The sequence below is a fragment of the Pongo abelii genome, chromosome 13 (genome assembly GCF_028885655.2).
Source record: "Pongo abelii isolate AG06213 chromosome 13, NHGRI_mPonAbe1-v2.0_pri, whole genome shotgun sequence".
NCBI classification, from domain to species: Eukaryota; Metazoa; Chordata; class Mammalia; order Primates; family Hominidae; genus Pongo; species Pongo abelii.
The window spans coordinates 43,062,702-43,090,350 of NC_071998.2; the positions used below are offsets into that span (position 1 = coordinate 43,062,702).

General features: G+C 40.6%; 1 long non-coding RNA gene across 1 annotated transcript in view; it reads left to right on the plus strand.

Moving 5' to 3' along the window:
* Nucleotides 1-27,649, plus strand: part of LOC129047838 (uncharacterized) — a 39,966-nt gene that overhangs the window by 8,312 nt on the left and 4,005 nt on the right. The window contains exon 2 of the long non-coding RNA XR_008509627.2: nucleotides 24,382-24,507. This is a non-coding gene — a long non-coding RNA (uncharacterized LOC129047838). The remainder of the gene's footprint in view (nucleotides 1-24,381; nucleotides 24,508-27,649) is intronic.

Sequence of the window (27,649 nt, forward strand, 5' to 3'; positions counted from 1 at the left end):
GTAGAGACGGGGTTTCACTATGTTGCCTAGGCTGGTCTCGAACTCCTGGCCTCAAGTGATCCGCCTACCTTGGTCTCCCAAAGTGCCGGGATTACAGGCTTGAGCCATCATGCCCAGCCTTGTATGGGGTTTTTATCATTAACAATAGTGAGAAGGAGAGAATTTAAAAAACAAACAAAAAAAACCCAAAAAAACAAAAAACACAAGGCTAGACTGCTAATTGAAAACAAAGATATTTGAAAAATTAGGTATATTATTCAGAATTCTGTCTCTCTAACAAAAATATTTGAGAATTGGCTGTGTTCTGACATGGAGAAGTTGGCACATAACATGGGTACATTTGGCATACAGACATTTCTGGAATACATTTTCTGGAATGATGACACAGGCATTATTGTACTTGAGATTACTCTTTCTCCGAGTTCACATCGTTTTTTTTTTTTTGAGTCGGAGTTTTGCTCTTGTTGCACAGGATGGAGTGCAATGGCGCGATATTGGCTCACCGCAACCTCCGCCTCCCAGGTTCAAGTGATTCTCCTGCCTCAGCCTCCTGAGTAGCTAGGATTACAGGCATCTGCCACCACACCCAGCTAATTTTGTATTTTTAGTATAGATGGGGTTTCTCCAAGTTGGCCATGCTGGTCTAGAATTCCCGACCTCAGGTGATCTGCCCGCCTCGGCTTCCCAAAGTTCTGGGATTACAGGCATGAGCCACCGTGCCCGGACCCAAGTTCACATCTTAATTATTTGTTGCCACTTCCTAAGGCATCTTGCTTGGAAAATTAGTGCATTCCTTTTCTTGTGTCCTTCCAGAACTTTGGGTCACCAGCGTACATTTTACTTGTGGGAAATTTTCCTTGGATCATGCAACCCTTAATAAATATTACTTTTCCCTCAAATCATCTTCAAGTATAATATAAAAAAAGAGACTGAATTTTAGCAAGCAAATAGAAATATCTACTTCTAAATAGACATTGTGCTCTTCAAAGAAATCTCTATGGGGTACCAGGTGTTTCTTTTAATAATGATTTAGTGACTCAAAACATTTCCAAACTCCTCTTTTGGTCTTATTTCAGTGCTTGTTGCAATGGGACAAGGTCCGTTCTGGGGCCATTCCACCAATCCTCAGTTCTGTGTGTGCTTTTGCATTCTTGTGCTCTTCAGGTGGCATTTATCATGTGAGCTTTGTATCATCCCAGGAGTAACAAATGCCTAATATCCTCTTGTTTACCCTCTCTCAGGATGGTTTTTTAGTGTTCTCTCATTTGTACCTTCTATATAGAAGAATGTATTCCCTAAAGCATTGGTGTCTTACCTGAAAATGAATAATTCCTGTTGGACTCACCTACCTCCAAGGCCAGACATCTTCAGGACTAGAAACATAGTTTCTAATTTACATAACAAAAGAATGTTTTTCATCACTGTAATCTCTCCCTATTCTTAATTTTGCCATCCTTTCTAATGGAAATGTCGTATTTTATTAGAGTGTTTATTAGAGAGTATTTTGACTCAAATCTCATTTATTGTACAATTTTTAGGTTAATTCTAATTTTTTCACAATATCCCTGGTCCTGACACTATTATAGTCATTTTGGTCACCCCCAACACCACTTCAATTAAATTTCATCCATACCTATTGCTTAGGGCAGATCAATTCAGTTAAATGTTCTTTTTGAACACCAGTTTGTAAGGAATGGTATGCCCTCACAGAAATATATCCTTTGCAAGTATAGTCACTCATTTATTAATCAATAATTGGTTAATAGGTATATTCATGCATTCATACAACCACTATTAAGTAAGCACATACTCACTGCAATCATTTATTTACTGCACTACTGATAATGGCAGGTAGCAAGGCCCATGATCTGATTCAGTCTCAGTGGAGCTTATTGAACAGTAGGTTGCCACTTTAAGGGCATGGAAAGTAAAATGCTGTTCAGGAAGTACATGCTACGTGAGCTACTAAGTGAAATATTGATAGTATTCACTTAACCCTCACAATTTTTCACATTGAGTGTAATTCAAGTAATTTCTATTCTCAACAATGTTAAGAATTGCTCCCAGTGCAAAGATGGAGGAGTTGGGATTTGAACCTAGAGCTGCAGTTTACCTGGGCACCCTAACACGGACACAACTGTCTTGGCCTCAAGTTTCATTGCATCCACCAGATTCAGTTCCCTTTTATTGAGAATCCTTCTGTGAGTTCTTTAACTTAGACTTTATGATAACAAATGCAGATGCCAAGAATAGTAGTGATAGCCAGTCCTTACTATAGCACTTCTTCTGTACCAGGCATTGTTCTAAGTGTTGTATGTTTATTCACTCATTTAATCTTCACAAAACTCTGTAAAACAGCTATCATCATTCTCATTTTATAGAGAAGGAAACAGAAGCACAGAAAGGTCAAGTACATGGCTGGGCTGGATTTGACTCCAGGTTGACTAAGTGCCAGGGCGTGTGGCTTGAACCATAATTCCATGCTCTCACTAAAGAGTTGAACCCACACTCTAAAACCAACTACATAATAGCCACTTCATTCCACGATAACTAGCCAGATATGGTTGAGCAATTCATGTGTGTGTGAAGACATACATGTGCATACGCACGAAGCAGCCCCTCCTGAGGCACAGGCTTCACTAGGTTGCTTTGGTGTTACCCATCCATATCTCTTCACAGGCTACTGGCCAGAAATGACTGAAATGGTATTTCAGGGCCACAGCAATGTCGAAGTTGCCTGGGACTCTTCTTCATGGTGGACAGGCTCTGATTACATCTATTGCAAAATGCTTTTTGTGTAACTGTGAAAGGAAAAGTTTTAGAAACCTCCCAGATTTTAGGTTAAAAAAACAAAAAACCAACTTGGGAACTTCCTAGAAGTCTCCCATTTTATTTACAAGTACCTCCATCTGTGTTTAATAGTTTACCACCTATTTTCTTCCTAGCTAGGTTTTTCTGGGTATTTGATGTAAGCTCAGAGGCTGGGTTTGCCATTTAATTATTTAGTCCCCACTACCTCTGGGTTACACAAACAACTCTTTGAACGTAATTTGAGTTTTTAAAAAAGTACTTGTGCATTGTTTTGAAACAAAGGGTTTTTATTTGTTTTGGTCAAAGGTTATTTGTGGACTACAGGCGACCCTCAAGCCCAGCGGCCTTATAAACAATGAAAATATGTTTATAAAGATGTGTTGCTATATATCAATAAACTACACAGCCTTAGCATTAAGAAGTTTCTAACATAGCAAGATCTTTTTAAATTAGAGTAATTTTCAGATATGTTTGAGATTAGATTAGAACAATATTCAGTTAGATTTTTATTTTTTTGAGATGAGATCTCCCTCTGTTGCCCAGGCTGGAGTGCAGTGGCGTGATCATAGCTCACTGCAGCCTCAAACTCCTGGGCTCAGGCGATCCTCCTACCTCAGCCTGCTGAGTAGCTGGGACTGCAGGTGCATGCCACCATATCTGGATAATCAAAAACATTTTTTTTTTTTGTACAGATAATGTCTCACTTTGTTGCACAGGTGGTCTCAAACTCCTGGCTTCAAGTAATCCTCTGACCTCAGCCTCCCAAAGCACTGAGATCACAGGCATGAGCCACCATGCCCAGCTAATAGGTTTCTTTTTATAGTCAGTTTTGGCATTATTATAATTTGTTGTTTCCAGTCTATGTACTACAGTATTCTGTGCCTTTTGCTCAGCTCACACAATGCAATCTACATATCATTGTTCTAGGTAAGTTGAATGTGGATGTTCAATTAAAAAGTGGTGCTACCAGATTTTTAGGGCAGTGAAATTATTCCATATGATGCTCCAATGGTGGATTCATGTTATTATACATTTTTCCAGACCCATAGAATGTAAACTATGACTTTGGGTGTTCGTGATATGTCAGTGTAGTTTCATTCATGATAACAAATGGACTGCTGTGATGTAAAATGTCAAAAGTCGGGGAGGCTGTGTGTGGGGGCAGGGGTACATGGGAAATCTCTGTACCTTCTGCTTGATTTTGCTGTAAACCTAAAACTGCTCTAAAAAAATGAAGTCTTAAAAAAGTCATGCAACAACCAAAATAAGAAGGGAGGAAGACAGGAACAGCAAATAGTGAGTGAAAAAAGCCAGAAGACAATGGTTAAATTTCCTCTCGAGAACACACACTGTGTGTGTGTGCACTTGCATGTGTGTTTTAATGGTTCAAATAATGACTCAGTTAATGTTAGCTTTAGCTTTCTGTCAGAGGACCTCTGTGTCAAACTTGCCCTTGGTTCTGGCCAGTGCAGATTTTTTTTTTTTTTTTTTTTGAGACGGAGTCTCTGTCACCCACGCTGGAGTGCAGTAGTGTGATCTTGGCTCACTCCAACCTCTGCCTCCCGAGTTCAAGCAAGCCTCCTATCTCAGCCTTCTAAGTAGGTGGGATTACAGGTGCCTGCCACCATTTCTGGCTAATTTTTGTATTTTTAGTAGAGATGGGGTTTCACTATGTTGGCCAGGCTGGTCTCGAACTCCTGGCCTCAAGTGATCTGCCTGCCTCTGCCTCCCAAAATGCTGGGATTACAGGTGTGAGCCATCATGCCCTGGCCAGTACAGATTTCTAACTGTGACATACTTGAAGGGCTCTTGACTTCAGGTCTTGCTGAGAGGGATATGGATATTTGCTGAGAATGATTGAACCTAGTGTTTATGAGGTTTACATTTCTCCATGGTAAAACTTCATGTGCAAAAAACTAAAAACAACAAAGCAACGTATGGCATTATTAGTTTCCAACGCCCTGTTCACAAGAGGACTAATGAACTCTCTGAGCCAGGTGTTGCTAGAAAGTGGTCTGTCTTTGACCCCACTGGCTCCTTTCCCCGTGGTCCTCGCTCTCTGTTAGTCCCGCGCAGGGCTAGGTACTGAGGGATGACATTCTCTTGTGCCACGGCCCTTATATTTGTGGAAAGTTTTCTTCTTCTATATACTTGCCTTTATATAGTCCTTTCATAATTTATTTTGTGTGTGTTCATGAGTTCTTTCAACATGAAAGCCTATGTCCTTCAGCTTTGAAAATTCTTTTATTTTATTTCTTTAGTAATTTTCTTTCTTCCCTTTTTCTGTTTTCTCTGTCTGGAATGCCTGTTAATTGAATCATGGGCCTTGATTGTAATTTTGGATTAGAATTAGGAGTCAAGGGCTGGGCGCGGTGGCTCACGCCTGTAATCCCAACACTTCAGGAGGCCAAGGCAGGCAGATCACGAGGTCAGGAGTCCGAGACCAGCCTGGCCAGCATGGTGAAACCCCGTCTCTACTCAAAATACAAAAATTAGCCAGGCATGGTGCCGCATGCCTGTAATCCCAGCTACTCAGGAGGCTGAGGCAGGAGAATCGCTTGAACCCAGGAGGTGGAGGTTGCAGTGAACCAAGATCGCACCACTGCATGCCAGCCTGGGCAACAGAGCGCGACTTTGTCTCAAAAAAAAAAAAAAAAAAAAAGGGAAAGAAAAAGAAAGAATTAGGAGTCAATCCTAATTTTTTAGTCTGCTATAGTATTGTCTTTAGCTTTTTCATTCTACTTTTCCAACCCTTATGTTGCATTTTAAAAAACTTTAGCAAAGATATTAATTTCAAAGACCTCTTTGTACTAATATTTGATTTTTAATACTACATTATTTCATTCTTGTTTCATGGATGCAAAAGTAGTTATTAAGGATAGTTTTATATTGATCTTCTGTTTTCTGCACTCATTTATTTGTTCAGCAAATGATTGTTGAATTCCTACTTTGGCATTATTTTATGCTTAGAGATATGGCAGTGCATAAAACAAAGTCCCTTTCCTTATAGAATGTGTATCTAGAAGTTCTTTGGCCTGAGCCATCTACTGAGAATGAGAATGGTATGGAGATTTGGAGGCAAGAGATTGGACTTCACTTCAGGACGTGGTATCAGTTTCCTACTGCTCCTGTAGCACATTACCACAAACTTAGCGGCTTAAAACAACACAGCTGGCTGGGCATGGTGGCTCATGCCTGTAATCCCAGCACTTTGGAAGGCCAAGATGGGCAGATCATGAGGTCAGGAGATCGAGACCATCCTGGCTAACACGGTGAAACCCCATCTGTACTAAAAAATAAAAAAAGTTAGCCGGGTGTGGTGGTGGGCGCCTGTAGTCCCAGCTACTCAGGAGGCTGAGACAGGAGAATGGCATGAACCCAGGAGGGGGAGTTTGCAGTGAGCCAAGATTGTGCCACTGCACTCCAGCCTGGGTGACAGAGCGAGACTCCGTCTCAAAACAAAACAAAACAAACAAACAAAAAAAACACAGCTGTATTCCCTTACAATTCTAGAGGTCAGAAGTCTGAGAACAGTTTTACTGGGCCAAAATCAAGGTGTCAGCAGAGCCACACTACCTCTAAAGACTCTAAGGAAGAATCTGTTTCCTTGCCTTTTCCAGCTTTTGGAACTGCATTCCTTGCATTCATTCTTTAGCTTGTGGCCGTTTCCTCCATCTTCAAAGTCAGCTTTTTATGTTAGAGAACTTTAGTCAGTATGTGATTGCCTTCATCTGCAGTTCTTTCCCTTTTATAAGAACACTTGAGATGATAATTAGGGTCAATTCGGCTAATTCAGGGTAATTTTCCCATCTCAAAAACCTTAACTTAATCACATCTGCAAAATTTCTTTTGCCACAGAAGGTAACATTTACTAGAGCCAGGGATTAAGACCTGGATAGCTGTGCAGGCCATTATTCAGCATACTGCAAATGTTTTGAGTCTGACATACCTCTTACACATTCAAGTGGAATATCAAGTCGCAGCTGGTATGTGAGTCTAGAGTTCAGGAAGAGGTCTGAGATAAAGATACAACTTTGGGAGCCATTCGTTTTAGATATAATATTTAAAGCTAGAGGCTGCATGGGATCATCTAGCAAATGAGTGTAGAGAAAGAATAGAGGATTGCTAAGCATGGAGAAACTCCAAGCAGAGGTTGGGAAGATGACAAGTAACCAATAAAGCAGACTAACAGGGAACAGGCAGTGAGGTAGGAGGAGAACCAGAAAAGAGTTAGGTGTGTCTCTAAGCATATCATGAAGAAGGAGTGAGAAATTGTATAAAATTGATAATTGGGTTAGGAAATTTGAAGTCATTAATGATTCTAACAAGAACAGTTTTGGTGTATGGTGTGGTTATAAGCCTGACTTAGGACTCCTAAGAATAAGAGGAGAAAAAATAGAGTTAGCGGTTGTAGACAAATCTTTCTGAGAGTATACCTGTAACAGGAGCAGAGAAATAGAACAGAAGTTGGAGGAAGAGGTGATACCAAGAGATTTAGGAAGTATCAACTACTATATATTGAGGCATAATTTCCACACAATAAAATATACCCATTATAAATTGACAGTTTGATGAGTTTTGGTAAATGTTTACACCAGAGCAACCATCATTACAATCCACCTTTAGAACATTTGCATCACCCCCCAAATTACTTCATACCCCTTTGCAATGAATCCCTTTGCCCCCATCCCCAGTGCCAGATAACCACTGATTTTCTTTGTTGCTATGGATTTGATTTGTCTGTTGTAGAACTTCCTATAAATGGAATCATACACTTACAGTCTTTTACATCTGACTTGTTTGTTCAGCATAATGTTTTTGAGATTCATCCATGTTATTGTGTCTCTTCTCCTCCTCCTTTCCACCTATTACCTAGCCACCCCACCTCTTCCCCGCTAACTACCTTTGAAAATGCTTCTAGCCCCCAAATGCTCAAAGAGATTGATTTGAGGAATGACTCTATCTTTCACATGGTATGGCTGGCCCTGTGTCAGCCAAACTCTTTCTTTACTGCAGTGCCATAGTTTCTGTGAATTGATTTGGTTAGTGCAGTGATCAGGAAGAACCTGATGGGTGTTTATACCATCTTGAATTCCTTGTTCTTCTCCTTCTCCTCCTTCTTCTCCTCCTTTTCCTCCTTCTCCACCTCCTCCTCCTCCTTCTCCTCCTCCTTCTCCTCTTCCTTTACCTTCTCCTTTTCCTCCTTCTCCTCCTTCTTCTCCTCCTTTTCCTCCTTCTCCTCCTTCTCCTCCTTCTCCTCCTTCTTCTCCTCCTTTTCCTCCCTCTCCTCCTTCTCCACCTCCTCCTCCTCCTTCTCCACCTCCTCCTCCTCCTTCTCCTCCCCCCTCTTCCTCCTCCTTTTCCTTCTCCTCCTCCTTCTCCTTCCTTCTTCCTTTCTCCTTTTTTTTTCGACAGGGACTTTGTATTAGTCTGTCTTCACACTGCTATAAATAAGAACTACATGACACTGGGTAATTTATAAAGAAAAGAGGTTATGGCTGGGCGTGATGGCTCACACCTGTAATCCCAGGACTTTGGGAGGCCAAGGCAGGTGGATCATCTGAGGTCAGGTGTTCGAGACCAGCCTGGCCAACATGGCAAAATCCTGTGTCCACTAAAAATATAAAAATTAGCCGGGTGTGGTGGCGGGCATCTGTAATCCCAGCTACTTGGGAGGCTGAGACAGGACAATTGCTTGAACCTAGGAGGTAAAGGTTGCAGTGAGCCGAGATCGTGCCACTGCACTCCAGGCTGGGCCACAGAGCAAGACTCCATCTTAAAAAAAGAAAAGAGAAGAGGTTTAATTGCCACATGGCTGGGAAGGCCTCAGGAAACTTACAGTCATGGCAGAAGGTGAAGGGGAGGCTGGCACATCTTATGTGATCAGAGCGGGAGGAGGACAGAGAGAGTGAAGGGGGAAGTGCCATGCTTTTAAACCGCCAGATCTCTTGAGAACTCACTCACTATCACAAGAACAGCAAAGGAGAAATCTGCATCCATGATCCATTCTTCTCCCGCCAGGCCCCTCCTCTGACATGTGGGGATTACAATTCAAGAGGAGATATGGGTGGGCACACAGAGCCCAACCATGTAAGTCTTGCTCTGTCACTCAGGCTGGAGTGCAGTTGTGATCATAGCTCACTGCAGCCTTGAACTCCTGGGCTCAAGTGATCCTGCCACCTCAACCTCATGAGTAGCTGGGACTGCAGACACGTGCTACCATGCCTGGCTAATTAAAAACATTCTTTTTTTGCGGAGATGGGGGTCTCACTTTGTTGTCCGACCGGTCTTGAACTCCTGGCCTCGAGTGATCCTCCCACCTCAGCCTCCTGAGCAGCTGGGACCAGAGGCATGTGTCATCATGCCTGGCTGATTTTTTTAAAACTTTTTTTGTAGAGATGGGGTCTTGGTTTGTTGCCTAGCTGGTCTCAAACTCTGGCCTCAAGCAATCCTTTCATCTTAGCCTCCCAAAGCTCTGAGATTACAGGGGTGAGCCACCTCACTCAGCGTGTCTATTCTTACTTCTTTTTACTGTTGAGTAGTATTCTATTGTATAGATATATTACCTTGTTTATTCATTACCTATAAATGGACATTTTACACAGAAAAAGTTTAAACATTTTTAACAAAATATATTATTAATATTCTTTATGTGTCCAAGAGCAAAATTTCAACAAATTAAGTTTAAAGATCAAATTGGCTTTTATCAGCAATATATGAACCGGCAGCATTCAGTCTATAAATAAACAAGAGCTCCTCCAATTGTGGCAGAACAGTTGGTTTTTAAAGGTGGCTTAAGCAGGAACAAGGAAACAGCATAGTCTAAAAAGTAGATCGATTAACACCAGGTTACTTCAAGTTACTTCCCTTCTATGAATTACAGCTGAGGGGGCTTCCTTAGCATGCCAGCTCAGGTTCATTGGGCCCCTTTTTATTGATTATGGTAAATCATCTGTTTTGTTTTTGTTTTCAGATGGGGTCTCACCCTATTGTCCAGGCTGGAGTGCAGTGGTGTGATCATAGTGCACTGCAACCTTCAACTCTTGGGCTCAAGCAATCCTCTGGGCTCGGCCTTCCAAAATGTCAGGTTTACAGGTGTGAGCCACTGTGCCTGGACAGGCTGTTGTTTTTGAAAACAGCCCTGTTTTAAAGTTTGGCATGATTACATGGCACCTAGCAGAAGTGATTTCATTGTGGTTTGGTCTGATCTACTGGGGCCCAGTGCAGGCGCTCATTCCATAAAAATAGCCTCCCATAAATTTTATTTAACATCTCTTAATAGTTGGTATTTTTTATGTTTTTATAAGAAAAGTCATTGCCTGTTTATGGTTTTAGCTTTTTTGTGTTAATTTTGTGCATAGTGTGAGGTTAGTTTTTTTTATATAAATATCCTGTTTTTCTAGCCCTATTTGCTGATAAGATAGTAATTTCCTCAGAGAATTACCTTGTCATGTTTGTTAAAAATCAACTGACCTTATATGTACAGTTCTATTTCCATTTCATTGTTTCATATATCTATCTTTATAGCAACATCACCACAGCTGATCAAGAGTCCTGAAGTCAGGTAGTGTAAGGCTACCAACTTGGTCAGATATTTGGGGATATTTTCTGTCTTCTCATTAAAACAATAATACTTGGCCAGGCGAGGATTCTCACACCTGTAATTCCAGCACTTTGAGAGGCTGAGGTGGGCGAATCACTTGAGGACAGGAGATCGAGACCATCCTGGCTAACACGGCGAAACCTCGTCTCTACTAAAAATACAAAAAAAAATCAGCTGGGCATGGTGGCACGCACCTGTAGTCCTAGCTACTCAGGAGGCTGAGGCAGGAGAATCGCTTGAACCTGGGAGGCAGAGGTTGCAGTGAGCCGAGATCATGCCACTGCCCTCCAGCCTGGGTGACAGAGCGAGACTCCATCTCAAAACAAACAAACAAACAAACAAACAAATAACCCCAATAATACTTAAAGCATATTGGTAGCTGATAGGAAAGTATGTGGGCTTTGGTTTGTGATTTGACTTTTTCATTAAGAGATCCTCGAATATCAATGTCTTTAGAGTTTCTTCACCCTCTCATACTGTTCACTTTCTTTCTTTTCTTTTTTTTTTTTTTTTTTTTTTTGAGATGGAGTCCCACTCTGTCGCCCAGGCTGGAGTGCAGTGGCGCGATCTCGACTCACTGCAAGCTCTGCCTCCCGGGTTCACGCCATTCTCCCGCCTCAACCTCCCGAGTAGCTGGGACTACAGGCACCCACTACCACGCCCGGCTAATTTTTTTTTTTTTTTTTTGTACTTTTAGTAGAGACGGGGTTTCACTGTGTTAGCCAGGATGGTCTGGATCTCCTGACCTCGTGGTCCGCCTGCCTCAGCCTCCCAAAGTGCTGGAATTACAGGCATGAGCCACCGCACCGGGCCCATTGTCACTTTCTTTAGACAAGAATACTTTAATATATTTCCTAGAGAGAATATAGTTTCCAGCTGCAGGGTAAGAAGATGTAGTCCCAACATTTACCATTGAAGGTGTTCTTAATCCCACCCTTTTGAGCTCCATGCTTCAGACCAACTCTGTACTCCTAGTTACTTTTGAGTTTCTGTGGCCCATATTTTTCCAGAGACCACATTTCCATTCTCCTAAGCAATGGGGAGAAAGCCAGTAGCGTGGCTGCAAGGAACTGGGGAAAGTAAAAGGGTCCATAGTATTTGATCACTCTCTACTTCGTATACAGATTTTCCTTCTTAGTCTCATCCTGCCTTCTGGTTTGTGGTACTTCCATTCCTGAGCCTTTCCTGGTGCTGCAGATGCTATGGCCCCATTCGTTATTATTTTTCTTTGTGCTCAGATGCTAGATCCCCTTTGCTAGAGTTGCTAATACTCCCTTGTCTGTTTTCCGTCTTTGAAGATCTGTTGACATCATTCATTGGCAGGTGTCTCCTCTCCTTTTTTTTTCTTTGTCTTTGTGGGTTTGCGCATTTTAAAGTCCTTTAATTTTAGTGGCCTTTCAAAAGGTGATGGACAATTACACCTCTTCATTTCACTCTGATATGCCAGATGTACTCTTTTACACTGCTTTAAACAATAAATATGTCAAAAATGCTATTTCTAAAGAGGTTTGATATCCAAAATATGCTTTGTAAAATGCCTATCACTGATTACCTGTGTCAAAAAAAGAAAATTACAACAAATTTAGTTATAGATCTAGTTGGCTTTTGTTAATGATTCATGAATTGGGACAACCTCCATTCTGCAAAACAGAATGAGAGCTCTGACTGGGCAATGGCAGAACAGTGAGTTTTGTAAGGTGAGAATAAGGAAGGAGAACAATATTTAAGAAACTGATTTCTTAATATCAGATTATTTCAGGTTACTTTATTTTGGTAAAGATTAAAGCAGATGGGATTTATTTATTTATTTATTTAATTTTTGAGCCAGAGTCTCGCTCTGTCACCCAGGCTGCAGTACAGCGGCACAATCTCGGCTCCCTGCAGCCTCTGCCTCCTGGGTTCAGGCAATTCTCCTGCCTCAGCCTCCCGAGTAGCTGGAATTACAGGCGTGCGCCAACTCACCTGGCTAATTTTTGTATTTTTAGTAGAGACAGAGTTTTGCCATGTTGGCCAGGCTGGTCTCAAACTCCTGACCTCAGGGTGATCCACCCGCCTCGGCCTCCCAAAGTGCTGGGATTACAGGCGTGAGCCACCACACCTGGCCTGATGGGACATATTTATTATGCTGATTCAGGTAGACTGGAATCTCCTGTTTTCAGGAAAAACTGGTCTGTTAAGGGATCTATCAGCTTCCTTAAAGTTTCAGTTTGATGATGGGACATTTAGCATGTGTGACTCCATTTTTTGTTTTGCCCTGTTGGGCCTGAAATCCCAGCTACTCAGGCAGCTGAGGCAGGAGAATCGCTTGAACCCAGGAGGTGGAGGTTGCAGTGAGCTGAGATTGCACTATTTCACTCCAGCCTGGGCAACAGAGTGAGACTCTGTCTCAACAAAAAAAAAAAAAAAAAAGAAGTTTCAGTTTGATGATGGGACCTTTAGCATGTGTGACCCCATTTTGTTTTGTTTTGGCCTGTATGGGTCTAGTGCAGGAGCTCAGTTCAAAACAATGACTTCCCATGGTTTTTGTTTAACACCTGCTACCTGATAATGGCTTCCTTTGCTACTTGCTCAGTTCCATAGTTCTGCTCTCTAACCCATGCATTCTGGGCTGAGTACCTTCAGTCCAGAAAAAATGTTCCTACTTTCATGTAGTCTACATATGCATATTCAAAGCTTTAAACAATGTCTGTAACTTACATCAGCTGGGAGCCTTTGTTCTGATGTCTAGATAAAGTTTAAGATAAAGTGGCTTGAAACCACAGCCTGTAGAAATATCTGCAAGATTTCTGCAAATTCACAGGAAACTCTTTCTGATGATGGTATTCTCAGACAACTGCATTCATGTTTTTCTTCAGTCTATGCTGCTATAGCCTAGATGTAAGATGCAGACTTCTTCAAATTCTTCCACAAACTACACCCACACAAAACATCTGTAAGCACAGTGAATTTTAGTTTAGAGAACTCAGTTGAATAGAGTTTAGTTTACTTAAGTAGAGTTTGAATTAGATTGAGTTGGAGCTGATTCAAGCATGAATTGAGAAGGGTTTTAACTGAGTAGAGAAGAATTTGATTTGAGTAGGGATTGATTTGGGTAGAGAATGAGTTACATAGAAGTTGGCTTGAGTAGAGTTTGAGTTGCTTAGAGGTTGTGTTGAGAAGGTGCTGAGTTATGTAGAGACTGAGTTTTACAAAGACTGAGTTCTGCAGAGAAAGTGTTGAGTTTGGTAGGAGATTTGGATGGCACAAGGAACAGAGGTCTCCATTTACATAGAATAAAAAATTAAAAGTCTATATTAAGCTCTCCAAAACCCTTTTAGGCCCTTCCATTTGGGGTCGTCCCATGGCTCTTTCCAGATGGAAAAGGGAGAAAGGGTTTCTTCATAGGGTCTTGTGCTTGTTCTTCTCTCTTTTCCTACCTTTCTTTCCTCTCCTCGACTCATTTAAACAACAAAGAAATTCCTTCCCTTGTCTTCAGAGTAGTTTCAAGTGTTTCTCTGATGGCCAGATGCTCAATGTCTCAATTTATACTACAAGTGCTCGTCAAAGCATTTTTCAGAACCTATTCCATCCCTAGGAGGGCATGGTGCAACTGTTAAAATAATACGTTTTTTCCTACCTCATCTTAAATTGGACTAGTGATAAATTACAAAATGTTTATTCTCTGCCTTCTTTCTTTTTGGTATACATTGACTAGAATGCTAGAAGTACATTAGTGGATATTGACATGAAGAACAAAAAGGAAAACTCAGTGTTCACTCATTGGAAAATGCTAAGATATACATATAGGTCAGCCCATATATTAATAGAGTCCTTTATGTTTCCAACAAGTGAACTTGTCAAAGTGGCAATGGTAATTTATTTAAAGGGAGCCATGTCAAATTTTCTATGATGAAAAGATGCCACTATACCATAGTGTCATCCAAATCTTTCCATATATATTTGTGAAATTATAAAATCCCATTTGGTAAGCATACAAGTAGCTGAAATGACAGTTCCCACATTAGATCTAAAAGTTCAAGGCAAATTAAGATAGTAGGCACCACATGTTTACCAGGTGCTTAGTACCGTTCTGCGTATAAAAGATGCATGAGTCACAGTCCTTTGCTTCGGGGAAGTTGCAAATCATATTAGTGAAATAAGATATAAGTAGAAACAATTTTTAGATCATATGAGAAAGCATATTTAAGGTCTAAGCTGTGGGGTCAAGCTCTGTGTTGTCGGATTTTGGAGAAGAGAAGGATGTGATGGTTTGGTCAGATTAAAAGCTTTGGAGAGGGAACTAGAACTTCAACTGTGCCTGAGCAAGAGAGGTTGGAAACACCAGGTGAGGAGAAGGTTTTGGATAAAGCTAGAGTTGTGGGAATGGGTTGAATGAGAGTGAGGAATAGGAAGGAGATGAGACCTATGGTAGAGAAGTATTTCTTGGGATCAGCTAGGTAAGGTGGGCATAGATTGGATTCCAGGCTGAAGAGACTGGAGTTTTCCTCACAGACAGAGGGACATCTCCCAGATATGACTGTCCACAAAAAACAAAGAAAGATACAATTGTTTAACTATGAAAACATTTTACAGTGTCGCAGAGCTCCTCCTGTGGTTTTACAATACTTATGGTTCTTTCTCAGCAGAAAGAGGGAGAACAATTTTTACTTTCTCAATGAGAATGAGGTGAAGAGAACATTTTTTTAAGTACCTCAAATTCATTTGTTTTGTATAATGTGAATTAAAACAAAACTTGCTGTTGGCTCTGTAACATTTTTGCCTGCCTGTGTCTGTTGAATTGCCAGTCTGCCTTGAAATAAAATCCACTTAAAAACTATTTTTTCTTCAAGAGGAGCAGGCTTGTGAAGCTTATTGCATTCAGGTGGTGAAGTCCCAGAGACGCTGCTAGTGCCGTCAAAGACCACCATCAATGATTCCCTCAGCGTGAGGAGACCTCTTCTGCTGGCTGTTGTAACAGAAGGATTGAACATGTTTCAGACATACCTGCTAAATGAGAGAGCAGACCCTCAGCATACAGGCATGTTTGTGTTTGGCGTCCACCTATCTCTTGCCGTTCTTCTTTCCAGACTCTCTTTCATTCTCCAAAATTCCCAGGTCTCCTTGCTGTAAATCCCTTCTCTGGTCTAATAGAGATATCTCCCTCCCTTCCAGCTCCTTTTCTTTCTTTCTTTTTCTTTTTCCTTTTTTTTTTTTTTTGAGACAGAGTCTCACTCTGTCGTCCAGGCTGGAGTGCAGTGGCGCGATCTCAGCTCACTGCAACCCCCACATTTTGGGTTCAAGCGATTCTCCTGCCTCAGCATTCTAAGTAGCTGGGACTACAGGTGTGCACCACCATACCCAGCTAATTTTTGTACTGTTATTTTTTTTAGTAGAGACAGTTTCGCCATGTTGGCTAGGCTGGTCTCCAACTCCTGTCCTCAAGTGATCCGCCTGCCTCAGCCTCCCAAAGTGCTGGGATTACAGGCATGAGTGACTGCCTCCAGCACCATCTTCCTTTTCATTTCTTCTCTTTCAGTCTTACCTATTAGGAGTTTTCCTGGGTTGGAAATTGATTGATTTAGATGGTGGGTAAAGTGACCTCTTTCAAATGACAACAGCAGCAACAAAAACAAAACCAAACTACTTCCATTAACTGACTTACCTGAAGACTAAGGAAGAAGTAAAAATTAGATTATATCCTTACTGGATACTTTATGGTATTAGAAATTATTAATTACAGTATTTTAGGTGTGATAATACTATTGTATGTAGGTTGAAAAAGGTTTTAAAGATTTTATATATATGTAAATATATATATATCAAATATTTATGGATGAAATGATACAATATCTGGAATTTGCTGGAGGGAAAGGAGGTATGGATTGGCTGTGGGTTCATGAACACTGTAGCTGGGTCTTGAGTGTTGCATATGGGTTGATAGTATTCTTTTCTGTATAGTCAAACATTTCTATAACAATTTTTTTTGAAAATTGAAGTGTACCTATAATCGGGTTGCAGTCTCTTTAGACAGGCTTGGCAGAGTTAGGAGGCTGATGACGGTCAGAGAAACCAGACTGCAGGGAGGAGACACCTGTTTTGACTACAGAGGCTGTCAGGGATCTTACTTTTGGAGATGCCATCCCATATCATTCTAACAAATGCAAATGCAACCACGTTATGGTGATGAATGTCCTTAAGGAAATAGTATTTGAGTTGATGTAATGTTACATTTGATAATCATTTTAGATAAACATTTATTCGTTTTAATTATGTATGTTTTAAAAAAAATTTTGGAATAAATACTTTTTATAGTAGGTCTCACCATTTTCATATGCTGTTGACTGAATAGCTGGAAGGCCACAGGCACTGTGTCTAGAGCAGCTAGTGGATAAAACAACCCTGAGGTAGGACCCTTCGAGAGTTTCCTGTTGGGGAAAGAAGGGGAGTGGGTACCACCCCAATTCAGACTCAGCAGGAGGGCTTGAGGATTCTGGCACTTGCTCCCACTCTAACTCTGCTTTTCTGGATACCCATGGGCACCCAGTGGGGAAGGAGAGAAATGGCTGCTGTGTGTGTTAACTGAAAATCCTATTTCAGTTATCTGATGATTTAGCCTGCTTCCACCCTCAGCTGCAATCCATTTCCTGAGTTTTGTGGTGGATAGAGCACGTACCTTTCCTTTCTAATTTCTCATGGGACAGTCCAGCTGTTGACGCACAGCCAGAAAAGAGAGCCTGTGCCTGGGCGACTCTGCAGGGATCTGGGCCTGGGCAGAGGTGCTGCTCCCAATGCTATGGTACAGCTGCTGAGGCAGTGGTGTCATGGGGCAAGTAGTGAGCTCAGAGTTCCCAAGGAAAATGAGAAGTGGTAGGCAGAACTGCCTCGTGAGCACCTGAGAAACACTTTCTGGAGAACCTCAGAAGAAACTCAGGGGAATTTTGGAAAGGACTGGGTTCCTGTGTCAGTAATATGAGTAGGTTTGTTGCTCTCACACTGAGGTTTAATGTTGGTGAGACCTCATATGTATCTGGAGATCGGTGAGGTTGGGGCATATTCAGGTTTTCCCACTGACCTGTTTTCCTGCCTTCTTTCCTTCTAGCACTCAGCGCTGATTCATTCTTCAAGCATGCTTCAAAGTAGACATTAGGTTCATAGATATATAGTTTTTGTGCCTTACTTTTAAGTTCTTCCTGGATCCCTAGGGGGACTGTGTATATAAGACTGTGCATTGGGAACACTGACAAAGGGGCTCCTAACACTGCCTGGGGAGGGGACCTGGGGCCAAGGAAAGCTTCAGAGAGGAGTTTTGAGTTGAGTCTTAAAGGAAAGATAGAAGTTCAGCAAGTTCATGGGAGGTGCAGCATACCCTGGGGCGTAGTTTTGTCTTAACAGTAACTGCAGCAATGAGCATTTGTTGAAAGTTTAGCAGGTGCTTGGCATTTTCCTAAACAATTTACAGGCATTCTCAATTTGATCTATCAGACTCTGTAGACTAGAAGGTGCTTTGCAAGTAAATGTTAAGTGGAACTAGATTTTGGCATTTGCCCTGATTTTATTTTTTTTGACCCTTTGCATGGCTTAACTGAGGCATTACTTTTCTGTTACCTGTCTATACAATGGCATTTTATACCTCTTGGCCCTCACATGCTTACACATCTGTGTTTCATCAATTATCACCTAGCCCACTTTTTTTTTTTTTTTTGGCAGTTAACCACACTCTCTTGGCATACCTCTTAGATAATGGAATTTTTCAAGTATGTGTGTTTTTCCTCCAGTAAGACTGTAGGCTCCTTTCTTCTTTTTTTTCTTTTTTCTTTCTTTTTTAGGATTTCTTACCATTTGTAAAATTTTATCTAAAAACTGTGGAGCAAGAGAGTGTGATTTTCTGAGGCACAGAACAAAAACTTCACGTCTTACGCGGCAGCCATGTGGTATACATCAAGTGCCCAGTTTACAAACTCTAATATAGAACATATTTGAAAAGACTCCCAGCTAATCCACACTGAGAATATCTGTGCACTTTTGGGGGGATTTTGGCTGGGCGTTTCTTTTCCAGAACAGGTGGTGAAGCTAAATTTGTTTGGCGTGCTTGACATACTTGGAGCCTTATATTAAGACCAGTGGCTGTAATAAACGGTTCCTCCCTTCTTTGTTTACAGGGAATTGGGACTTTCTCTGGGGTCTTGGATTTCTGTTTCTTCCACTGGGCAAGCTGGAAACCATTTCTGGACTACATTCTTCCACAGTCACAAAAAGCTGGGACTGTTTCGGCTTGGAATCCTTGTTGCTTGGCTGTGAGATGTGGCCCCTAGCTCTGTCATTTGGGTCAGAATGGATTTTAGTAATGTCTTCAGAAACAAAAGAAACAGGCACAGTTTCTTCACAACCCTCCTGTTTGTATTAAAGTGCTTTCTCACAGTGTTTTTGTCACAAGATGGCAGGGAGGAGGTGGTGAGGGCATCTGCAGGGGTGTAGATAGAAAGACACGTAAAGAGTGCTTACTTGCTGGATTTGAAAATCTTTCAGGTCTAAAACCAGATGATTTAGGTTTTGTTTGTCCATTTCAACTAAATCAAGTGAATGTTCCCAGAGCAGCTTTGGGATGGAAACGGAGGCTTTCCTGCTGAGGGGGAAATGCCTGCTTAGGTTCTCGGAGTGGGCTAGCCTGTAGGACCAGACCTGATTCGTTCACAGTGTAGATCTCGAAGTGACTGCTCTCCAATTTCAGGCTCTAGGGTGCTACTGGGAGCTGGGCTTTAGAAACGCCTTAGGTGAGTGGGGTGAGAGGTGACCACAACCAAAGAACCTTGGTGCTGCCACAGTGGACTTCAACTGGGAAGTGTCCCTGATATGGTGTTATCGCCGTGGGTGGTTTACAATTGTTGCTTCCCACAGTAAACCTGAATCCAGCCCTTATCTGCCGCTGTCAGAATTGTACTTGGGTAGTTCAGTTTTGTGGCATGCTCCTCCATTCTTCCCAATGTTTATTAGTGTTTTTATTCACAACTGGGACGCCTGAACTTTTAGTGTGATTGGCACAGGCTTGTTTCAGACCTCAAAGAGCTAAAATTATTTTGCATTTAGCACCTTCTCTGGGTGTCAGCTTGACCTCCTTTTGTTATACTTTAACCTTTTGGTTTTTGCAGGCAGTACTGTATAGTCAGTAAGAGACTGGGCTTTGGATTTACACAGATTTGAGTTCAAATAACAGGCTCTATTATTTATCAGTGATGCGACCTGGATAATGAATTAGTTATGATGCAGATTCAGCTGTTGTAGCAAAGGCCAAAGTAAAGTGGCTCCAATAGGATAGAGGTTTGTATCGCCCTATACACATTAGGGTTTATGTGACAACCTCACAGTATCTAGTTTCTCATTGCTCTCCCACCTTCAACCCACAGCATTTTTTTTGCAGTCCAAAGCAGAGCTCCAGCTCCCATCACCAAATCTGCATCTCAGCCACTGGGAAGGAAAGAAGAGAAGTGGAGGGCATGTCCCTTTATGGGACAAGTCAATGGGTCACTTTCAGTCACAGCCCATTGCCTAAGACTTAACTCCATGGCTGTTATGAACTGAATGTTTGTGTCCACCATCCAAATTTATATGCTGAAGCCCTAACCCCTAAAGTGATGGCATTAGGAGGTGGAACCTTGGGAGGTTCTTAGGTTTACATGAGGTCATTAGAGTGGGGTCCTTATTGATGGGATTAGCTCCTTTCTAGGAAGAAACCAGAGAGTTTGCTGTCTCTCCATCTCTCTCTGCCTTGTGAGAGGACACAGCAAGAAGACTGCCATTTGCAAGCCAGGAAGAGAGCCCTCGCCAGGAACCAAACTGGCCAACACCTTGATCTTGGACTTACCAGCTTCCAGAACTGTGAGAGATAAATTTCTGTTGCTTAAGCCACTCAGTCTACGGTATTTTGTTATGGCAGCTCAAGCTGCCATAGTAGACAATGCCATTGTACACAATGGTCCTACGAAGGAGTTGAGAAATGTTTTCTTTAGTCTGGTGGCTATGTGCCCAGCTAAAACTCAGAGGTTTATTATTAAAATAAGAAGAGGATAATAGATGTTAGGAGACAACTGCCCTCTTACACAGGTGAATTATTTACATCTTCTGTGTCTCATCTCCTCCATCTGGAAAATGAGATAATTCTTGTAAGACTTTTAATATGGTACTTAGGACATAACTATTCAATTAACTATGAGTAAAGTGGTGGGTTTACTTGGATGCTTGCCTTTTGTTAGGGTAGTTTTTATTAAACATTTGTTTTTAGCTAGTATATTTGTTTTATAGCTCTATCCCCAGGAGATGATTGACTGTATCACAGGGGCAAAGTGATCCACATTTTGCATCAACCTAGAGTTTTCTCTGCTGGCATGAAGAGCTGGACTTGAAGGGTTTGTGAGGGTATTGGAGACCTTGCACGCTGTGTGTCTTTGCTATTTCCCCGTTCGTCTGATCAAGAATTGCCTCATTTGTAGCCTTCATCAGAAATGCCATGATTCGGGACTCGAGTTTCTGGAAATTAGTAGAGGTGTTGATTGCTTGTGAATCTCAGTGTCAGAAAATGGTTGCTAGACCTTCTAAGAAGGAAAAAGACAGCTTCTTCAACCCTGTGAAAAGTATTGTGGCCTTCAGCAACCTGTGATGAAAACTCACATTTGGAATTTGAAAAAGCTGAAGTCATACTTCTGAGTTGCTCTGATTTCTAGAGAAAATCAGTTGAATCCGAGGACTAAATGTGAAATCTATTCCTCCTTCCTGTTTTCATCCACTTAAGTTGATTATAATATTGCCGTCTATTTTCATTATACAAGTTCTGCATTTAACAATTAAAAATTTATTCACATTGAACTTCCTTGAGACACAGGTCAGTCTGCAACACTAGTATAGGTTTACCAACTGTTGCCTGGAGCTGTAGTCTAAGAAAACAAGGGCACACTGGTGGGACCTTATGGGATTAAGGCAGCCTCTGTAGACTTGCCTGTGTGGGAAAGAAAAGGTGAAAGCCAAGGAAGGTCTCCCCAACTTCTGATAGGTATGGAAGCAGCTGGCCTATAAGGCTGCCACAGGACTAGTGGTCAATTATGATCTTGCTCAAATGAGTTGTTTTCCAAACCATCTATTGTGAAATAATTTGGTTATTCATATAACCTGTGAATGGTCCTACAAAGGAGTTGGGAAATGTTGTCTTTAGTCCTTAAAAATTGAACATTTCTTAAACATTGAAATAGAAAAGGAAACACTAGATTATATCACAGGTAGCATAGAGAAGAATAAACTATTTATTTTAATTATAGATCTCTATAGATGTATGTGTGTGCTGCGTCATGTAAATGTTCTTATTCTGTGTCAGGGCCGAAAATTTGAAAGATCTTGATCTAGCATAAGGTTTGCCAGTGTTGTCACTGCCAAGATGGTTTTCTGTGGTTTGTTTTTATTTTTCCCTGATCTTAACAAAACTACGGTGACTAGAAGATAGGCATCTGTCTATTGAAATCTGTATCTCGCCCTTTCCCAAGATTGGCTGACATATTCCTAAAGGCTAGATAGCATAATCAATTCCACTCCACAAATAATTGTTGAACATGAACTGTGTACAAGACACTGTTCTAGGTGGTGTGGGAGGTACATAATATCCCTTGCTGCTTTCCAGAGGCCCGTAAACTAGTGGTGGTGGCAACAGATAAAGGCATACACAACCAATTCAACCACAAGACTGACCATAATAGAGATTATATAATAACTAACTTTGGCTGAATTATCATAAATTAATATCAAATTTTAACCAAGAAGTAGACAAAATAACCTTATTGTCAAGATATCAATTATTTTGTGTGAAGTACACTTTTCCACTTTAGGAGTTAAGAAATTTGGTGCTGGCAAAGGTTTGGTAAGATGAGTATTCATGCATTGCTGATAAAAATGTAAGTGGGTATTATCTTACATCTTTTTGGAAAGCAATTGGTTGGCATTAATTGGCTTAAAATACAGTCTTTGTAATAATTCCTCTTCTAGGAATCTATCTTAAAAAAGCAAAGATTTGGAGCAAGATTAATGAGCAAAGATGTTTACTGCAGCTTTATTTTTTAAAGTAAAAAGTTAAAAATCACTAATGATTCCTAGAAGAAATCTATATAAGAGGATATTACACATTGCTAAAAATCACATTTTCAAAAACTGTGACAGTAGAAAGTGTTTGCTTTTAAACAGTAAATCTTAAATGAAAAGAGTAGGGTCAAACATTGAACAGATAGTACGATCATAATTCTGAAAAAAGAAAACCCAACCTATTTGTGCATAGGAATAAACTAGAAGGAAACCCATTATGTGTTTAATCTCTGAGTTGTAGAATTTGGGTGATTTTTGATATCTTCTTCAGAAGTTTAATATAGTTTATTAATCTTCTACAATACATTTTCTGTTTTATAAACAGAAATAACAAATACTATTTTATAAAACCTATACAAATTACATTAATTCCAGCATGCTAAATTGAACACATTATTTTTAGTAGAGCCTTTCAAGGATTATAATTATGTCCTTTTGGATTTACTGGGTAGTCCTAATATTTACCTCTTTACTTTGCCAGTGGGAGAGATGTTTGCTATGGCAACAGAAATGACTATTTATTTCCTTTTCTAAATTTAACCTTTAAGAAGAATTAGAATGTGAAATGTTTTCCAAGTAGTTGACCCCATCTGTATCTTCATTTACATTTCCTAGAGTCCATTGGATCTAGCCTTGCTAGGCCAGGGCTAACTCCTTCACACTCTGTCGTGGAATAAAAATGAACACTTCGACTAAACTATGGATGTATTTAATTAACTCATCCATATTATCCTTAGTTACTCTCTATGCAGGGCAATTCTGACCCAAGAGAGACTAAATTTCCTTTGAAAGAGTAATTTATTTTTTGGGAAATAACTGTGACTGTTTATTGAGTGCTTTAGTGTCATGCCTAAAGTTTAGTGTAATTTCCTTCTATTATCTCATTTAATTCTCACAATAACCTCATTATATGGTTCCTATTATTATCTCTGTTTTGTATACAAAGTACCTGATATCTAAAGAGGTTAGGTAACCTATCCAGTGTCATATCAATCATAAATGACAGATGTGAGCTGTAAGGCCATGGGAGACAGAGACCAAGTTCTTAAACTCTAAGCTACTTAGCATTCCTGTGTGTTCCCTCTTATGCCCACTGAGACCCACTGTGACATTTGAGTACAGGCTAGGTAATCATTTTTAAGAATTCCAGTGTCAGAAGAGACTTTCTATCATGAGACTATTGCTATAATGACTAAATTATTCTGAATTGATTAGGAATGCCAGATGCCTGCAGGTTCATTCTATTAAAATTTGCTTTGCATATTTCTGCCCTAAACTCAGTGAAACTCATGTTTTAATCTCCTTGCAATTCCAGGGGAAATAAAAAGCAAAATCATTTTATTGCCAGTAAAAATCTTCTAGGTTTAGTCAAAGCAAATTATAATTTCTGGTGCTCCTTGACTCATTAGTTCTTCCAGATGGTGCATGTAAACATGGCAGGAGCTGCAAACTGTGTGAAGGCCGAAATGTAAATCAAGAAATAAGTATTCATTATAATTTGTGTGACAAATGGAAAGGCTATAAAGCGAAACAGTGCATTGCTCGATCAATTTCATACCATTACTCTTGGGATCCCCCAGAGACTATTTTCAGAAATAGACTCCCCAATTTTGTCAAGGTCAATTGTCATTACAGTGTTTAGAGGAGTCCTCAGATGCCTTGCAGATAAGCTTGAGGCATCATAGCTGCATTCTTTCTGCTCTTGATAATCTATGGGTTGACCTTAGTTCTTCAAGAAGTATGAAGAAACAAGAGGAAAATATGACTTTAAAATGTTGAGGTTATTTGAAAAGGAAGAGAAGGCTTGTTGCAAGTGTTCCCACACCTACTGTATTGGAACTAATCCTGCCTTGCCCAAATTCCCCCTTCCCCAGGATCCAGGTATTCATCCCACTGTCCTGCTGGGAGTATTGATGACTGATGGGTCTCAACTGAGGTCCTGAAGAGATCTTCCTGGCCCAAGGTCACATGCCTTCTGAGCAGCTGCATCTATTGACTGGGTAAGAAGGAGGGACCAGGCTCCTGATCCCACGTTCTAGACCCTCTCCAACTTCAGACAACTATGATTGGCCTTCTCAGCTCCAGAGCTCCTCATAGGGTCAGCTGAGGCCTTTGTTGCAAATGAATTGCAGTTCCACATTTTGCCCAATTTTTAGTGGTTATATAGCCCCCAATAGAAGAAGCAACATGCAGTGGTAGAAAAGGCACCAGATCATGAATCAGAATACCCGGGGTCTAAAGCAAGCTTTGTTGCTGTTGAGCAATGAGATCTTGGAGAAAATAATTTGCCTTCTCTGTTCCTTATTTTTCTTATCTTTCAAGTATAAAGCTTAGCCTAGCCCAGCAGTTCTTACCTATGCATCTCTCCCAGTGGATGTCCTTTGACTCCCTGAAATTATATACAATGTCTATGTATTTTTCTGGCAAGGTTAGGGGCATAACTTTCATTAGGTTCTTGAAGGTCTCCACAGAATTTTTTTCTACTGTGGTAAAAAAAAAATACATAACATATACTTTACCATCTTAACAATTTAAACAATGTTCAGTTCAGTAGTGTTAAATATATTCATATTATTGTGAAACAGATCTCCAGAACTTTTTTATCTTACAAATCTGAACTCTATACCCATTAAATAACTCTTTTTCCTCCTCCTCTTAGCTTCTGTTAACCACCATTCTACTTTCTGCTTCTATAAATTTGACTACTCTAAGTATCTTATGTAAGTAAAATCATATGCTATTTGTCTTTTTGTTTTTGGCTTATTTCACTTAGCATAATGTCCACAAGTTTCATTCATGTTGTAGCATGTGACACCACTTCCCTTTTTTAAGTCTGAATAATATTTCATTGTAGGTATATACTAAGTTTTGTTTATTCATTCATCAGTTGATGGACATTTGGGTTTCTTCCACTTCTTGGCTGTTCTGAATGGTACTGCTGTGGATATGGGCATCAAATGTCTCATCGAGACTCTTCCCTTCCCTTCCCTTGTCTCTCCCTTCCTCCTTCCCTCCCTTCCTTTCTTCCTTTCTTTTCTTGATATGGGATCTTGCTCTGTCGCCCAGGCTGGAGTGCGGTGGCATGATTATATCTCACTGCACCCTCAACCTCCCAGGCTCAAGGAGTTTCCTCCAGCCTCAGCCTCCTCAGTAGTTGGGACAGGCATGCGCCACTATACCTGGCTAATGTTAAAATTTTTGTAGAGACGAGGTCTCACTATGTTGCCCAGGCTGCTCTTGAGCTCCTGAGCTCAAGTGATCCTCCTGCCTCAGCTTTCCCAAGTGCTAGGGTTATAGGTGTGAGCCATTGCACCTGGCCATCCCTACTTTCAATTCTTTTGCATATAAACCCAGAAGTGGGATTGCTGGCTCATATAGTAGTTCTATCTTAACATTTTTTAGGAATCTCCATATGGTTTTATATAGTGGTTGCATCATTGTACAATTCTATCAGCAATGTGCAAGGGTTCCAATTTCTCCATGTTTTGCTATCTTAGTCTGATTTCTGTTGTTTATAACAGAATACCTAAAACTGCATGGATAAAAGAAATTTCTTTTTCCTTTCATTTTTTTTTTCCTGGAGGCAGGGTCTTGCTCCATCACCCAGGCTGGAAGGAATTTATTTCTTATAGTTACGGAGGCTGAGATGTCCAAAGTCAAAAGGCTGCATCTGGTGAGACCCTTCTTGCTGATGGGGATTCTCTGTAGTCCCAAGATGGCACACGGCATCACCTGGCAAGGAAGCTGAGTATCCTAGTTCAAGTCTCTCCTCCTCTTCTTATAAAGCCACTAGTCTCATTCCCATGCTAACCCATTAATCTAATTAGCCCATTAATCCACAAATTCATGAGTGGATTAATCCACTAATGAAGGCAGAGCCTTCATGACCCAGTAACCTCTTAAAGGCTCTACCTCTCAATACTACCACATTGGGGATTAAATTACAAGAGTTTTGGAGGACAAATATTCAAACCATAGCACTTACTATTTTTTTTAATAGTAGTCATTCTGAGGTGATATCTCATTGAAGTTTTGATTTGCATTTCCCTGATGCTGAGCATCTTTTCACATGTGTGTTGACCATCTGTATGTCATCTTATGACAAATGTCTATTCAAATCCTTTACCCCTACCCACCTTTTCTTTTTCAGGCAGGGTTCCACTCTTTTGCCCAGGCTGGAGTGCAGTGGTGTGATCTCGGCCCACAGATCATCCTCCTGTGCTCAAGTGATTCTCCCACTTCAGCCTCCTGAGTAGCTGGGACTATAGGTGTGCACCATCACACCCAGCTAATTTTTATATTTTTTGTAGAGATGGCGTTTTGCCATGTCACCTGGGCTGGTCTCAAACTCCCGAGCTCAAGCAACCCGCCTGCCTCAGCCTCCCAAGGTGTTGAAATTACAGGCATGAGCCACTGTGCCTGGCCTGTCCATTTTTTAATTGAGTTATTTGTATTTTTGTTGTTGTTGTTGCTGAGTTGTAGGAATTATTTATATATCTGGATATTAACCCCTTATTAGATCTATGATTTCCAATTATTTTCTCCCATTCTGTGGGTTACCTTTTCACTCTGTTGATTGTGTCCTTTGATAAACAAAAGTTTTAAACTTTGATGTATTCCAATTTGCCTATTTTGCTCTTGCTGGCTATGCTTTTGGTGTCATATCTAAGAAATTGTTGGCAAATCCTAGTCATGAAGATTTTCCCTATTTTTTTCTAGGAATTGTATAATTTTTGGTCTTACATTTAGGTCTTCAATCTATTTTGAGTTAAGTTTTGTATATGGTGTAAGATAAGGGCCCATTTTTATTCTTTTGCATGTGGATGTTCAATTTTTCCAGCACCATTTGTTGAGGAGACTGTCCTTCCTCCATTGAGTGATGTTGGCACCCTTGTTGAAGATTATTTGACCGTATATATAAGCATTTATTTCTGAGCTCTCTATCCTATGCTTTTGGTCTATTGTCTGTCTTTATGCCAGTATCACACTGTTTTGATTACTGCAGCTTTGTAATATGTTTTGAAATCAAAAGTATGAGTCCTCCAAATATCTCCTCCTTTTTCAAAATTGTGTTGGCTTTTTGGGATCCCCTGAGATTCCATATTGATTTTAGGATGAATTTTTCTATTGCTACAAAAAATG